The sequence below is a fragment of the Schistocerca piceifrons genome, chromosome X, assembly GCF_021461385.2.
Source record: "Schistocerca piceifrons isolate TAMUIC-IGC-003096 chromosome X, iqSchPice1.1, whole genome shotgun sequence".
Classification (NCBI taxonomy): domain Eukaryota; kingdom Metazoa; phylum Arthropoda; class Insecta; order Orthoptera; family Acrididae; genus Schistocerca; species Schistocerca piceifrons.
Genome location: NC_060149.1, coordinates 506,078,864 through 506,097,098, shown reverse-complemented (window position 1 = coordinate 506,097,098; position 18,235 = coordinate 506,078,864). Strand labels below are relative to the sequence as shown.

The 18,235-nt window shown below is 41.2% G+C and overlaps 1 pseudogene; it reads left to right on the top strand.

The window, feature by feature from the left end:
- The first annotated feature begins 8,369 nt into the window (after positions 1 to 8,369).
- LOC124724030 lies at positions 8,370 to 8,487 on the top strand (annotated as a pseudogene).
- Positions 8,488 to 18,235: the final 9,748 nt, after the last annotated feature.

Genomic DNA, 18,235 nt, shown 5'->3' with positions numbered 1-18,235 from the left:
AGTTATTGACTCAAAGAGTGCTGTGTAATTTATCGTAATATATCGTCATTGTCTATAGCTATAGTCTGTATCGTACAGTGTTCAGTCTTGCAAGTTTGTGCACGAACTTGTTAATTGTTAGTCTGGCATGTTCGTTAAAGTGTAAATGTTCGTCAATATAAATGCTGGGGTATCTTCTCATAGCTTTCCTTTTTATAGATATGTTGTTTAACTTTATACTTGGATTTCTTTTCAGCGTCCCTCTCACAGGTAGGTAAACTGTTTTGTTATTTGCTGTTGTGAGTTTGTTATTTGTGCACCATTCACAGATGAAAGAGAAGAGCCGCATGGCTTTACTCTCTAATTGGGATCTGAAGTTTGCAGATTCCATGACCATAAGGTCATCAGCAGACACAACAACCTCTTTTGCCATGCGTTGTCTTCCAGTGCATTCAGTAGCGGTTCTATGGCTATGTCCCAGAAAATCGGTCCGCATATGGATCCTTGCGGACAACCCCTGATTAACTTTTTTATAACCTTTGGAGACCAGTCCATTTCACTATCTGGTTTTTACAATAATCTGTAAGGTTGTTGTACAGAACCAGAGGAATACTCATCTCTCTAAGTCTTGCAAACAGCGCCTGCCACCTAAAGTTATCGAAAGCACCAGCTATGTCAATTAGGATTGCTACTATGTAATTGTCACGTATTGTGTGTGTCATTTTTGTGGAACAGTTTACTGCATGTTCGAAGGATTTATCTGGTCGAAAGTCAAACTGATGTGGGCTAAGGCCGAACAGCTGCTGGTGCGACTGAAGTCTGTTGCACAGCGATCTCTCCTGCACGTTTGCCGGAATGTTAATGAGGATTTTGGTCTGTATGTCTTAAGGTCCGTGGGGTCTTTTCACCTGCTTTCTGTATTATAACTGCATTTATCGTCTTCCATATATTAGGTATTTGTCCTCCTAGTAGAGCATCATTCAGTAAGTACGGTAAGTGGAGCAGCTTGTTTGATGGTTTGGGGTGGATGCCATCCGGGCACAGAGCATTTTTGTTCTTTACTTTGTGTACTGCCAGTGCAGCTACCTCGCGAGCAAAGGGGATGGTGGTATCTTCGTTTCCATATTTTTCATGAAATAGTCTGCGAAGGCCGGTATGAAATTGGTTATCCTGAGTGTGGTTATCGCCAGGAAGTAGTTTGTTGAGGAGATATTGTGATATGCATCTCCAGCCTTTTGTGGTAGTGCCATCTGGTTTCTTCAGTGTTGATAATAATTTCAGGGTATTGATAAGTTCAGTCTACTGTTTGAACAGCTCCCCCCAGATGTTGTTCTGCAAGTTCGTCCTAACATATGTGTCCCAGCTATCTTTCCTGGTCTTATGTAGTTCGTTATTCTACCGTATTTTAGCGTCGCAGTAACGTTGAAACCTAAGTTCTCTTTCCTATACTGTCTTCGATTTTTAGTAATATCGTTCATCACGAGTGCCTTTTCTTAGTCTTGCTAATAGTGCTGACAATGGTGTCCTTTGTTTGTCCTATGAGCACCTGCCAGTTCGCTACCCGTATTAATGATGCGCTGTGTGCCAGAGAAATGTCTATGATGCTGCCTAGTCCACTACTCCCGCGGTAAGTTGGCGTTTGATCTGGTTTATTTAAAACGAAAAGATTACATTCATTTATAAAGTCGACTATTATTTGTCCTCTGGCGTCCGTCTGTCAGGGTGCCTGATGGTTAACCTAGCATTTGTGTCTGTTAAGATAAGTAGTCGCTTGCCTTTTGCAAATCGTGCAACTTCCTTAATTACTTCAGCAAGAGGCTCTGTATGAAATGAGTACTGGGTGTAGATCGAAGCGATGATACATGTTTCCCTGCCTGAAGTTATGTTTATATACTTGCGTTATTTGTGTTATTGTAAAGTTAGTGTTTATTACAATGATTGCAGCCACGACTTTGTTTGCACCTGTCACTTGAATGTACTGCCTCGGAAGGCCTGGGAATCTTCCACCTCGTGAGTTCGGGTCTTGTAGACACAATACAGAATGTCCGTGCATATCTCGTTCATCAGCTTGCCAATCTCTGCGTCCACCAGCGTGGTACCCAACAGTTAAGCCGCAAGACTTTCACTGTGGGAATTTAGCAAAAACAAAGCACTTCGGCGCGCTCTGAGTGATCGAGGTACACGCGTCCATTCGCCCTTACTTGTTCCTTGTAGACGTTGTCAATGTTAAGGCCTTCATTGCTTCGTCCACATGATTTACGTAAAAGGTTACAGACTTCGCGTTTATCTGCTGGTAGGTATACGGTTCGTACAATCGTTCTGCCTTTGTTCAGTGGTGGAGTAGCACATAGTGTCGCCCAGTGGGTCATTCATTCTTGTTACTAGTCTTAGTGCAGTTTGATGAACTCCTTTCTTTTCCAGTCGATTAAGCACAATTTCGCTTCGATGTCATCGTAGTGTATTTTGTTTCTTGCTTCATGGCTCTGTTACTCTGATGTACTGGATCTTGATGTAATTTAGGGTTTGGGTAATGTGAGTCTCGTCAGTTGAAGATTGTTATGATTTTTCAGTATGAGTTTTTTGTGTCTTCATGTTTTTAGTATTCATATGTTGTGTGGTCACTTTTTGTTTTCTGAAGTTTTCTGTTTGCGTTTGTTTCACACTGATAATTGTTTCTTGCATTTGAATTTTCTTTTCTCGTGTATTCCCACCGTAGATGAAACGCACTGTTTGCACGTATTGTTTACGTTTTGATGTGTCATTGATATTTTTCTGAAGTTGTTATTTCATCGTACGGTAACCTGTCCTCTGGTGAGGGAAGAATTAATTTACGTTTATGTTGTTTCGGTGTGTCCAGATGTACTGGTGTTTTGTCTGTGTCATGATGCTGTTCTGAATAGGCCTGACCGTGTCTCGGACATCAGTCGTCATTTTTATGTACTTCTGTTGAGTATACCGTGCTGTTTTTAACGTCTTCTCTACTGGGGGCTTTCTGTTCCATTTCTTCTACTCTAACATAGGTCGCCGTTTGGAGCCTTACACACTGGGAAAGTTCGCGTTTGATGTGCCTCGCCTCATTGTAGTTCATGGCGCCGTAGAAACACGCATCGTCGATGTGATCTTTTAGGCTAAAATATTTTTCTTGCACAATGCCGCAACTGTTGAGAGGATTCATGTCCGCTGGAGAGTCTGCGGTCAGCAGCAGCCCAAGTTGTTGCCACAAGGATACTGCACGTCGCCACGCGCTTGTTTAGGTTGCTGGTGATTTGTGTTTGCTTATGTGACGTGGGATGCTGGTATTCATATTTAGATTTTGTTGGGAAGAGTCTGTTCATTTTTGTTGTTGATATTTGTATTCATGTCCCTACCTAATTTTCCAAAGTGTGTTCTTGTGTCATTGATCTTGTTTTTCCGTTTCCTTCTGTTTTTCTTTTGAAGAGTTATTTGTAAGTAGGGCATTCTAGTCCCCCAGATTTTTTACATGTTCTCTTCCTGTTCTTCCCAGGAATATAGCCAACAGATGTTTCTTCATGACATTCGAATTTTTGTTACCGGGTTTCACATATTTCCCGCAGATAGCTCCCTGTCACATCTTTTCGACGAATGGTCAAAATCCCAACAGTTGAGGCACTTTTGTACGTACACATAGTACACAATGTGTAAAGATTCAAATTGTTTGTACACCCTATCCCTCTGTAATAACAGTAATCTGACTGTTGGTGTAACTTCTAAAATATTATTTACCGTTCTTTACCCTTTCGGACCTGTTTTGAATGCAACTGACTTCTTGAAATTTCTCTTTGGTGATGTGGTGGCTGAGATTTAGTTCAAAAAGTTCTTCTAGAAAGTGTTGATTTGTAAGTGCTGTTGGAGCGCTGTGTACTGCCAGTAGTGATCTTAGTCTTCTGGGTTCTTCACATCGAATGTCCTTTAAGTTTGATAATTTTTTCAATAATCTTCCTCTTGTCTGCTTGTGTATCATTGTCAGTTTCAATTAATACTGTGTTTGCTGTATTTCTTATTTCCCCAACTTTTATTTTGTCAAATCTAGGGTTTATTGTTTAGTTAAGGTTCCCCTAATGGCTTTTGCATCCTTGTTGTTCTCTGATTTAAAAAAGAGGACAGTTGTCTGTTTATTTTTTACTAATTCGCCTTAGTGACTCAACCACCTGCCGTGAGTGCAGCGAAAGTCAATGAAGATGGCCTCTAACTACAAATTTTCTTTAAAAAATATCAATGTATGCTTATTTTAATTATCGTCTTAGAAGTAACAATATGAAAAGAATATTTCCTGCAATTTCGTTTACCAATGGGGTTGGTTGGTGGGGGCAGAACACACAGGATTATTCATATGTACCTCCAGGGATTGAGGAGACGACTGCGCAAAACCTACAAGACATACTGGAAAAAGACGCACATCAGTGGACAAACTATGTCTCCAAGTTTATAATGTACACTACAGGTGCTCAACATAGGCCTCGTTTGTGATGTGAAAATCGTCAATTGTTGGTGCAAGTCGTTGACGTGGTGAGTCCTGGAAAGGGCGAAAGCAGCCCACTTTGCGAATCTGGTAATTGGGTTGCCTATCTGCAAGTGCGAACTAATTCGATATGACAATACGATGACGAGGGTTTACAGCGAAACTTGAAGACAGCAAAGTCTACATGTGCAATCTGTAATTATTAGAATTCTGCTAAAACCATTACTAGGCCTGCCTTCACCAATGGGACCCTGATGTATAGCAACAGCATGCAACAAATTCCAATTTGTTCTCTGATAATATATCGTGAGAAACATGTGTCCCGTTCGTAAAAAATGGTTCAAATGGCTCTGAGCACTATGAAACTTAACGTCTGAGGTCATCAGTCCCCTAGAACTTAGAACTACTTAAATATAACTAACCTAAGGACATCACACACATCCATGCCCGAGGCAGGATGCGAACCTACGACCGTAGCGGTCGCGCGGTTCCAGACTGTAGCGCCTAGAACCGCTCGGCCACTCCGGCCGGCCGTCCCATTAGTAGTCAAAGGGTGAAAACGTATCCGGAACTTTCTACCGGTTTTCCCAGTATGTACTTTGTCACAAGTGCCACATTCAGTTTTGCATATTCCTGACTTAATAAATGAACTACTGTTTTGTTGGTGTGTCTTATAATACTACTAATATTGTTTTCAGTAAGGAATCCAGTTTTTTATATTTATATTTTTAAAATGTTATGAGTTATATTAGTGGCTGTCACTAAAACTCTTAAACCGACAAAAGCGAGACTGACATGATCATTCTGAGCCCAATTATCCTATACACAAATCTCTATATCGACTTCGTACTGGAGTTACGAAGTGTAAGGTGAATCTATACAGGTGTCAGATGGCTCTGAGCACTATGCGACTTAACTTCTGAGGTCATCAGTCGCCTAGAACTTAGAATTAATTAAACCTAACTAACCTAAGGACATCACGCACATCCATGCCCGAGGCAGGATTCGAACCTGCGACCGTAGCGGTCGCTCGGCTCCGGACTGCAGCGCCTAGAACCGCACGTCCACTCCGGCCGGCACAGGTGTCAGAAACTCTGAGAAAGAGAAAATATATATCCCTGTGTACAATCATATAACGCCCATAATCTGCTCATGTGTAGAAAAATGGGATATCAGGTGGGACTGATGGATGACATCGAAAAAGTTCAAAGAAGGGTGGCTCGTTTTGTATCACCGAGAAATAGGGGAGATAGTGCCACAGACATGATACGTGAATTGGAGTGGCAATCAGTAAAACAAAGGTGGTTTTCGTTGCGACGGGATCTTCTCATTAAATTTCAATCACCAGTTTTCTCCTCCGGTTGGGAAAGCATTCTGTTGGCACCCACCTACGCAGGGAGAAATAATCATAATGATAAAATAAGAGAAATCAGGGCTCGCACAGAAATTTTAAGTGCTCGTTTTTCCCGTGCGCCGTTCGAGAGAGGAACGGTAGAGAGACAGCTTGAAGGTGGTTCACTGAACCCTCTGCCAGGCACTTTATTGTGAATAGAAGAGTAATCACGTAAATGTAGATGAGATCTTGCTCAGAGGAAGATCTGCTAATAGCAAATGACTGTTAGTGCCCTCAAAAAGTGGATGGACCTCGCGTAATCTGGACGTAATACGGTACCTGTAATAATAATAATGAAATTATAACAGTAGATGAAATCATGGTATAAACTCTCAAATCAGATGACTTAAACACCATAAAAAAATCACCAAATTCATGCAAGACATTTGGCAAACAGAACAAATTCCGGCAGATTGGGAAAATGCGCTAATTCACCCGTTCACAAGAAATACGACAGAACTGCTGTAAATAACTACAGGGCACAGAAACAACTTAAATCAATAATCTTGAACCAAAATTTGGAGAATGTCAGGTAAGATTCAGACCATGCCGTTCGTGTCCAGAGCAAATCTTGAACCTAAAGCTAATTCTAAGACATCGGAGAATTTGTAGTAAAAATTAAGTCTGTAAATTTGTTGATTTCAGAAACGCCTATGACTCAGTTGACAGCGAATCACTCTCCCAGGCCGGCCGCGGTGGCCGAGCGGTTCTAGGCGCTTCAGTCCAGAACCGCACGACTGCTACGGTAGCAGGTTCGAACCCTGCCTCGGGCATGGATGTGTGTGATGTCCTTAGGTTAATTAGGTTTAACTAGTTCTAAGTTCTAGGGGACTGATGACCTCAGATGTTAAGTCCCATAGTGCTCAGAGCCATTCTGAACCACTCTACCGATACTAAGAGAACAAGGTTTAGAATCGAAAACACATGCAGTCGTAAAACTGTCAGTGACGGTCACAAAGTTCAAGATAAAGTGTATGGGGGAAATGTCAGATTCCTCTTAAATGACGAGGGGAGTAAGACAAGGAGATGGCCTGTGTGCATTACTTTTCAAATGACTCCTTGAAAAAGTGATAAAAGAATGGCTCAAACAGAAATCAGTCCTCAAAATTCACCAACCAATCACTTTGGACAGAGGCACGTTATCTATAACGTGGGACTTGCTGAAGATTTAGGAATCTTAGCTCGCTACATTTAATCATCCGAAATTCATGTTCAACTCTGCAGGAAAGCTTTACCTCCAGACACTTGCTGAAAAGACAGAATACTTGACCTACATGAAACAAGCACCAAATTCATGGGTATGAAATATGGGAAAATTAAACAAGGTCCACAATTTAAATATCTCGGTGAAATTACTCAGGAAAATAGAATCGAAACAAAAACAAATGAAATTAGGAGCTACAAGGTGGAAACTATACACCGATTTACCCAAAATGTATATAACAAGAAATATATTTCCAAGTACACATAACTAACACACTACTATAATTAAATCAGAAAACCTATATGGGTCAGAAACATCAATTCTGTACAGGAAAATTGACATAAAAACATTAAGGAAAGGAACACAAAATTATAAGAAAAATTCTTGGCCCAAAATTTGTAGGAGAACAGTACCGACTCTGTGGAAAGCATAAAATCAAACAATACACGGATGTCCATCATGACATTAGACAAAGCAGGTTAAGATTCTATGGGCATTAAAAGAATGTACCCAGACAAACTTACAAAACGAATAGTCGAAATCTTTGGTAAAAGGAGTAAAACTAAAACGGACAAGATGAAATGGTTTGGCAAGAAAAAAACTGATCTGAAACTGACAGGAATTATACCTAAAGATGTCCAAAAGCGCGAAATCTTCATGTCGAAAATTCATAAATGGCAAGTTGATCAAGAGGGAAAGCCAAAGAGGAAGAGGAAGAATAGATCAACACTGTCTGAAGTGAGACAGAAAGACAACAGGAAGAGAACGAAAGAAATACAGGTCCATCTCAAATTATTTCGCGTAGTCCTAACTGGCTTATTCGCTAATAATAATAATCATAATAATAATACGGAACAGTTCAAAATGAATACAGCTACTAAAAACATATACAACCATTTGATGCATAGCGATGCATCATTAATTATTGCGGAACAAGTAAAAGGAAATTCAAAATTTTGGTCGTTCCGCAAACGTGTCAGTTATGCTACAGCACTGCTTAAAGTCATGAAGGAAAAAACATTTTCTGCGCGTCTTATTTTTAGCGATGAGGCAAATTTCCACATAGGAGGCAACGTTAGCCGGCGCATCATCCGAATATCGATACAAAAAGGCCATCGTGGGTAACTGAACATCAGCGTATTCCGGGCGATGTCAGCATAAAAATTGTTCGGTTCATTTTTCGTCAGTGGGATATGTGTTTCAGAGAACATTTACCTGGATATGCCTCAACAGATTCCAATGATTACATCTTTCAACAGGTTGGAGCACCTCCGCACTGGGGTACGAAAATTCGCACATTTTTAAATCAACATGGCAACGGCCTTGCCGCAGTGGATACACCGGTTCCCGTCAGATCACCGAAGTCAAGCGCTGTCGGGCATGGCTGGCACTTGGACGAGTGACCATCCAGGCCGCCATGCGCTGTTGCCATTTTTCGGGGTGCACTCAGCCTCGTGATGCCAACTGAGGAGCTACTCGACCGAATAGTAGCGGCTCCAGTCAAAGAAAACCATCGTAACGAACGGGAGAGCAGTGTGCTGAGCACACGCCCCTCCTACCCGCATCCTCAGCTGAGGATGACACGGCGGTCGGATGGTCTCGATGGACCACTTGTGGCCTGACGACGGAGTGCTTTTTTAAATCATCATCATCTTAACCTTTGAATCAGTCGTACTGGATATGACGCCGCCTTGTTTTGCTCTTGGTCGCCTAAACCTCCAGACCTGACAACCATGGATTTCTTTTCATAGGGTTATGTGAAAGACATCGTGTATGTCGACATGCCTCTTTACCGAAAACAATTCGGTAATTCAAAATACGCATTTCTAATGAACTCGCTTTAGTGACTCCACATGTCGTTCACACTGTATGGACCGAGCGACATGGAGCAGTGGTTAACACACTGGGCACGCATTCGAGACGACGGCGGTTCAAACCGGCGTCCGGCCATCCTGATTTAGCTTTTGCATGATTTCCTTAAATCGCTTCAGTCAAATGCCAGGATTGTTCCCTTGAAAGGGCACGGCCGACTTCCTTCCCCATCCTTCCCTATTCCGATGGAACCGATGACCTCAACTCAACCAACCAACCAGAATGTATGGAATGAAATGGATTATCGCTTAGATACAGTCCATGTGACCAAGGAAAATCATATAGGACACATGTGAAGTGTGTAAAAAATGCAGTTTCTATACTTTCTCTGTAATTCTTAACGTTGTTTTAAATATTCAGCGGCTAGTAATCGCTCTATCCATTTTAATTACTTTTTGGTATGGCTTGAAAATTGTGCAGTTGTCTTTACCGTAAAATCTGCTCTAAGATTATTCTTTTCTCCGTTTTCTTCGTCAGAGCAAATTGAAATTTTTTCTGGTGCTAACGCTTGTTCAACTGAGTTAAGTTCTTGGCGTGGATATTGCGCAAGAGTATATGTAGAGTGCACTTTCTTAACGACGGGTACATTTATCAGGACAATCTACTCGCCTTAGGGAGTACGTATTTACAATTCAAAATAGACGTTTTGAATTCAGCCTCACTAGTCAAAGGACGAACCAAAAATTTCCATTTAGTTTCGTCTTTTCTGATTGATTTACTTTCTTTGTTGGTCAAAGATAGTTACTTTAATGTCTCTTAGAGTGAATACCTTAGTCATTAGTTCGGTTGTTCCACCACAAATATCATTAGTCTTTTCCATGTGGAGATTGTCCTGTTCAAACTTCTAATTAAATTACACGCACATGGACTATCGTCGCAGTTGTGCGACTGGATCCGGGACTTCCTGTCAAAAAGGTCACAGTTCGTAGTAGCTGACAGAAAGTCACTGAGTATAACAATTGATATCTAGTGTCTCCAAGGAAGTGTTATAGGTCCTCTGCTATTCCTAAGCTACAGAAACGATTTAGAAGATAATCTGAGCAGACCACTTACGTTGATTGTAGATGATACTGTTGTTAACCAATTGGTAAAGTTATTAGAAGTTCAAAACCAATTTCAAAATGATTTAGACAAGATATATGTGTTGTGCGGAAAGTGGCAGCTGACTCTAAACAAGTGTGAGGTCATCCATATGGGTGCCAAAAGGAATCTGTTACATTTCGGTTACATGGTAAATCACACGAATTTAAAATCTAGTAACTCATCTAAATACCAACAAATTACAATTACGAACAACTTAAACTGAAACAATCTCACAGAATATATGGGGAAGGGGAACCACTGATTGCGTTATATTGGCAGAACACTAACAAGGGAACCTCCCCATCGCACCCCCCTCAGATTTAGTTATAAGTTGGCACAGTGGATAGGCCTTGATAAACTGAACACAGATCAACTGAGAAAACAGGAAGAAGTTGTGTGGAACTGTGAAAAAATAAGCAAAATATACAAACTGAGTAGTCCACGGGTCGTATAGGCAACATCATGGTCGATATCAGCGTGGGAGCGTCGTGGTCCCGTGGTAGCGTGAGCAGCAGTGGAACGAGAGGTACTTGGTTCAAGTCTTCCCTCGCGTGAAAATTTTATTTTCTTTATTTTTGCATAGTTATTATCTGTCCGTTCGTTCATTCACGTCTTTGTTCACTGTAATAAGTTTAGTGTCTGTGTTTTGCGACCGCATCGCAAAACCGTGCGATTAGTAGACGAAAGGACGTGCCTCTCCAATGGGAACCGAAATCATTTGATCGCAAGGTCATAGGTCAACCGATTCCTCCACAGGAAAACCTATCTGATATATTCTATACGACACTGGTGACGGCATGTGCGTCGCATGACAGGAATATGTTGTCGACCCACCTAACTTGTACACTTTGCGAAGGGGTAAAAAGATTCTTCTACCTTGCCCGACTTAGGTTTTCTTGTGGATGTGATAATCACTCCCAAAAAGGTGATGAAAACATAAAGAGTTTTTCACATAAACTGAAAATAAAAAATTAAACTTTTCACTCGAAGGAAGATCTGAAACGAGGACCTTTCATTCTGCAGCTGCTCACGTTACCACGAGACCACGGCGCACATGCACTCCGAGGGTCCCAGACGTTGCTTATCTTGCCATGAACTACTCAGTTTGTATATTTTGCTTATTTTTTCACAGTTCCACACAACTTCTTCCTGTTTTCTCAATTGATCTGTTTTCAGTTTTGCAAGGCCTATCCACTGTGCCAACTTATAACTAAATCTGAGGGGGGTGCGATGGGGAGGTTCCCTTGTAAGAAGGTTCATCAAATGTTACTTCAGTGACTGCCTACATCACGCTTATCCGTACTCTTCTGGAGTACTACTGCGCGTTATGGAATCTTTACCAGATAGAACTCACAGAAAACATAGAAAAAATTCAAAGGGCAGCTAGTTTTGCATTACCATGAAAAAGGGAAGAGAGTCTCACAGATATGATACGTGAGTTGGGCTGTCATTTCAAACGCCCAGCTTCCTCCGCCGAATATCAAAATATTTTGTTGACTCCCACCTACATAGGTAGAAATAACTATGGAACAAAGTAAGTTCACATGGAAAGATTTAAGTGTTCGTTTTCCCCTGCGTGTTATTAGAGAGGGGAACGGTAGGGGAATAGTGTGAAAGTGGTTTGATGAACCCGCTGCCAAGCACTTAAGTGTGAATTGAAGAGCAGTCATGTAGATGTAGATGTATGGCAGTTTCGCAATCCTATAACGTAGATTGTTTGGAGCCCGCCTAAGAATGATTTTTACCTGAAATTCAATACGTATTATTCACATATAATGTTGCAACAATGACTAATATTTGATTGCGACATACTTTTTTAATAATATCCTATACGAAATTTAGAACCGTAATCATCCACCTCTTTTTAGTAACAGTTCAAATTGTAATAATAATAAGAATTCGCCACACATCTTTTTCAACAACAGTTCAGTTTACCATCTCTGACGCAACTGAAAGTGTTCGTATTGTAAACTGTCATTTTTTATTAAATGAGCGTTGATTCAACGGCGATGTGTAGGGTAACAAAAAAAAACACCAACAACCCTTAGCATGTTGTGCAGTACGGTAAACTCGTCATTTTTGGAGAGGGCACCCATGTCCGCAAATGCACAGTTTGGACGCTGTGGAGGGTCGAAATTTGAGAATGATGAAACACAGTCATGTCTACTCAGTCACATAATCAAATGTTCAAGTTATGTTGTGTAACCAAACCCAAGATATACAGTGAATCCTTTAGTACCAGCACGTATTGATAACTTCGTTTACATTAAGAAAAGTTCATGTGAAAATATTGTACATAGACGTTAGTTATTTCACCCAAATACATTTATATTTTATGTATTTACAATAATGTCCCAGCTAAAATATTAATTTTTGTAAGTTTAGTTGCATTAACTTTGCTAAAATTGTACCAGCGATTGTCTCTAAAAATTTGTTAGTACAGTTTTTGTCAACATAATATATGAAAAGTTTCAGAATACACTCGTTTAAAGGTTCAAATACTTTACTTCATTTAGTTATTTGACAATTACTCGATTTTCGCAATCCTTACTTCAGTTCATTTTGTACATATAGAATATCCCACAGACGTTATCGTGCCTCTAAAGAAGACAACGAAGCCAACATCACGACAGTCAGCTAAGTAACACTTTATATTGTAATATGTAGATATGCCCTTCGATACAACTCAGGCCGGCCGGTGTGGCCGAGCGGTTCTAGGTACTTCAGTCTGGAACCGCGCGACCGCTACGGTCACAGGTTCGAATCCTGCCTCGGGCATGGCTGTGTGTGATGTCGTTAGGTTAGTTAGGTTTAAGTAGTTCTAAGTTCTAGGCCACTGATGACCTCAGATGTTAAGTCCCATAGTGCTCAGAGCCATTTGAACCATTTTTTGATACAACTCACTTCATAATAATGACTAGCGTCAAATCTGAGGAGAACTCATTGAATATGCAGCACTGAAGAGGCATACTAGGAGATGCATCATTTCATTCACAAATCAGCATGGCGAGTTTGCGATGACGTACACTATCCCATCAAAGGTTTCCGGTCACATTTATGTGATTCGGAATTGACCGCTAAGTGTCACGAGAGGTGGACCAGCTAGTATAAAAGAAGTCAAGGAGTATAACGTTGTCAGTAGAGAGATAGAATGGGAGGATGACGATGACGAGAGTTCAGTCACTTCGCACGTGGACTATTCGTTGGATATCACCTGAGTAACATATCCGTCAGGGACACTGAGCTATTCTAAAGTTGCTCAAGTTGACTGTTAATAATCTCATTTTGATGTGGAAAAGCGAAGAACCAACCACAGTTAAATACGGACCAGCCAGAATTCGTGTACTGACAGACAGAGAGCGTGGAGCACTGGGAAGGGTGGTTAAAAATAATCAGCGGGAAGAGTCGCCCGTGAATTCCAAAGTGCAATAAGCAGACTACCCAGCACAATGGCTGTGCGTAGGGAGTTAAAAATAATCTAATACAAGGATGAACAGCTCCTCGTGAGCCACACGTTTCCGTACACAATCCTAAGCGACGCTTGTGATGGTGTAAACAGCGACGCCACTGGGCAGTTGATGACTGGAATCGAATGATTTGGAGTATCGATCACGCTACACCCTGCGCAATCTCATGGAAGGGTTTGGTTTTGTCGAATTCCTGTAGAACGATACCTGCCATCGTATGCAATGCCAAGAGTGAAGTATGGAGGAGGTGGTGTTACGGTAAGGGGGCTTTTTTCGTTGTTCTGGAGTTGTCTCTTTATTGTGCTAAGGTAACCCCTAAATTAAGGAGTATATGAACAGATTTTACAGCATTCTGTACTGCGTACAGCAGAGGTACACTCCTGAGACGATGGTTCTTTGTATCAGCATGACAATGCACGCTGTCATAAAGCAGCATCTTTGAAGCAATGGTTTGTGGACAACAGCATTTCTGAAATGGACTGACCTGCCCAGAGTCCCGACGTGAACTCAGTGGAACACTTTTGGGATGAGTTAGAACGTGGAATTCGCTCCAGATCCCAGCGTCCAACATTAATACTTCGTTTGGTTTTGGGTCTTTAGGAATAACGGCGGCCTTTCCTCCACAGACGTTAACACCTCACTGAAATTGTGGCCAGCGCAGTTCCATCTGTTATTAAGACGAACCGTGGTCACGCTCCATATTAATGTCAACTAATAGGTGTCCGGATACTTTTCATATGATAGTGTATGTGGCGTATCCAAATGATACACACCCTTTGTAAGTTCGTTCACAATGCATTTTACAGTATTTGGTTGCACTGGTGTGTGAACTGTTAATACGTCCACTAAGCGCAGATAATCTGAAAGCCTTTCTGAATTTCACAACTATATGCGATTGCCTGCTCACTATATACAACAATAGTAACGGACGAACATATTCAGCTGGTTACTGGTGCTATGTATGGTTGGCTTGCTGCATTTCCTTAAGAAAAGGCCGAAGATAACATCCGTTTTGAACGATGTCTTCCTGTCGTGAATAACATATTGCGTTCTGCCAGCTAGCCACATATTCTGTAAGCCAATATTCTCTTCACCAAATGACTAAGTGGAAATGCATGAAAGACTTATAGGAAGTTGAAAATACTGGACAAGCCACTGCAAATTCCTTGACTTGCGCCATCGGTGGTGGGTTTCCGGGTTCCGCTTAATAGGTCAAGAGTCCACTACACACAGAAGGCGGCTACACGGGTAGCAGGGGCTGTGTGGAAGGGACTGGGCGGTTTTTTAGGTTAGAGGGTCTCAGTTAACCACAGAAGGGACGTCCGTCTAAAAGTGGGCAGGTGAAACACAGTAAGGTAGTTGTAGAAACGATTGGTACTGTTGTAAATTGTCGTAGCTGTGTTGGGAAAGAACCAGAGCTCCAAACCCTAATAGAAAGCACTGAAGCTCAAATAGTTGTAGGAACAGAGAGCTGGCTGAAGCCAGAAATAAGTTCAGCCGAAACTTTTTCAAACGATCTAACGGTGTTCAGGAAGGATAGATTAAATACAGTTTGTGGTGGAGTATTTATTGCTGTCAGAGGTAGTTTGCCTTGTAGAGAAATTGAAGAAGATAGTTCGTGTGAAATAGTATGGCTAGAGGTTATACCTGAAAATCGGACTAAACTATCAATTGGATCGTTTTTAAGACTCCCCCCGCCCGACTCAGAAGATACAGTTGCTGAACAGTTCAAAGACAACTGGACTCTCATTTCAAATAAGCACCCCGCTCATACAGTTATAGTCGGTGGTGACTTCAATCTACCCTCGATATGCCGAAAAAATTATGTGTTTAAAGCCGGCGGCAGGCATAAAACGTCATCCGAAATTGTACTGAATGTTTTCTCAGAAAATTATTTTGAACAATTAGTTCATGAGCCCATTCGAAGCGTAAATGGTTGCGAAAGCATACTTGACCTTTCAGCAACAAATAACCCTGGACAAATAGTGCGTATTGTGACGAATACAGGGATTAGCGACCACAAGGCAGTTGCTGCGAGGCTGAATGCCATAACACCTACAACCATCAAAAAGAAACGCAAAGTACATCTATTTAAAAAATCTGATAAAAATGCTCTTAACGTCTTTTTAAGCATGCCAAATTTAAAAGAACGCAAAATTCCCTAGGTTGGCAAACTTTTACAGAAGTTCGAAATATGGCGAGAACTTCAATGCGAGGTGCGTTTAATAATTTCCACAACGAAATTCTGTCTCGAAATCTGGCGGAAAACCCAAAGAGATTCTGGTCATACATAAAGCAGTGGCAAGACGCAGTCAATACCTTCACTGCGCGATAACAACGGTGAAGTCACTGAGGACAGTGCCACTAAAGCAGAATTATTTAACACGGTTTTCCGAAACTCCTTCACCATATAAGACGAAGTAAATATTCCTGAATTCCAACCAAGAACAACTGCCAAGATGAGAAACATAGAAGTAGATATCCTCGGTGTAACGAAGCAGCTTAAATCACTTAATAAAGGCAAGGCCTCCGGTCCAGATTGCATACCAGTTAGGTTCCTCTCAGAGTATGCTGATAAAACAGCTCCATATTTAGCAATTATGTATAACCACTCGCTCACAGAAAGATCCGTACCTAAAGACTGGAAAACTTCTCAAGTCACACCAACACCCAAAAAGGGAAGTAGGAGGAATCCGCTGAATTATAGGCCTACATCACTAACGTCCATTTGCAGTAGGGTTTTGGAACATATACTGTATTCGAACATTATGAAGTACATCGAAGAAAACGATTTATTGACACATAGTCAGCACGGTTACAGAAAATATCGTTCTTGTGAAACACAACTAGCTCTTTATACTCATTAAGTAATAAGTGCTATCGACAGGGGATGTCAAATTGATTCCATATTTTTAGATTTCCAGTAGGCTTTCGACACCGTTGCTCACAAGCGTCTTCTAACCAAACTGCGTGCCTACGGAGTATCGCCTCCGTTGTGCGACTGGATTCGTGATTTCCTGTCAGAAAGATCACAGTTCGTAGTAATAGACGAAAAGTCATCGAGTAAAACAGAAGTAATATCCGGCGTTCCCCAAGGAAGTGTTATAGGCCCTCTATTGTTCCTGATCTATGGTAACGACATAGGACACAATCTGAGTAGCCGTCTTAGATTGTTTGCAGATGATGCTGTCATTTACCGTCTTGTAAAGTCATCAGATGATCAAAACGACGTGCAAAATGATTTGGATAAGATATCTGTATGGTGTGAAAAGTGGCAATTGACCCTGAATAAGGAAAAGTGTGAAGTTATTCACATGAGTACTAAAATAAATCAGCTAAATTTCGATTACGCGATAAGTCAGACAAATCTGAACGCTGTAAATTCAACTAAATACTTAGGGATTACAATTAAAAATAACCTAAACTGGAACGATCACATAGATAATATTGTGGGTAGAGCAAACCAAGGACTGCGATTCATTGGCAGAACACTTAGAAGGTGCAACAGGTCTACTAAAGAGACGGCTTCACCACGCTTTTCCGCCCTATTCTGGAGCATTGTTGTGCGGTGTGGGATCCGCATCAGGTGGGACTGACAGATGACATCGAAAAAGTACAAAGAAGGGCAGCTCGTTTTGTACAATGGCGAAATAGGGGAGCTAGTGTCACAGACATGATACGTGAATTGAAGTGGCAATCATGAAAACAAAGCCGTTTTTCGTTGCAACGGTATCTTCTCATGAAATTTAAATCACCAGTTTTCTCCTCCGATTGCGAAAACATTCTGTTGGCACCCACCTACATAGGGAGAAATGATCATCACGATAAAATAAGAAAAATCAGGGATCGGACAGAAAAATTTAAGTGCTCGTTTTTCCTGCGTGCCGTTCGAGAGTGGGACGGTAGAGAGACTGCTTGAAGGTGGTTCACTGAATCCTCTGCCAGGCACTTTATAGTGAACAGCAGAGTAATCACGTACTTGTAGAGATGTTTTCTACCTTCTGGATGTTGTGAATAAACCGACCAGTGTTTCACAATAACGCATGTCGCCAAATCTGTGCTAATTGGTACAGAGAAGTTGTTCTCTTTGCAGACAAGTCACCATACCGAAGCACATAACTTGTTTAATAAAGGATGCTATGGCGTGAACAGTTTACCAGCCGAATGACTCTGTTGCTCCAAAGACCTTCGATAAATAGCTGTTTGAAGAGATCAGTTTTATTGTATAGCCAGTATAGAATCTATAGGTATGCCGTAAGACAATGTGACTTTGTCCATACTGAGTGACTTTAATTGATTCTTATCTCTGGAATTCCTTATATCAATATCTGCCATTTTTACGACAATAAAAAGCGTGGTTCTTACATACAGCAATTCTGAAGATGAAACTCGAAATTTCAGTCTATATCTTATCGTCTCCCGTTTTAGTAACCATGTAGGAAACAATCTGGATAGATAATTTCGGCACATCAAATAATTTTCCATATGGCCATCGCCATTAGGGATTATTTTCAAAACTACAAATAACATTTTGCAATAAAATTAGACGAATATACCATGATTGTTCTTACGTTCGATTTGATTTCGTTCTTCCTTTTGCTTAACAGAAAGGCTGTGGCTCATTTTGAATCTGCCATGCATAGTGCCGGCCGGTGTGGCCGAGCGGTTCTAGCCGTTTCAGTTTGGAACCGCACGACCGCTACGGTCGCAGGTTCGAATCCTGCCTCGGGCATGGATGTGTGTGGTGTCCTTAGGTT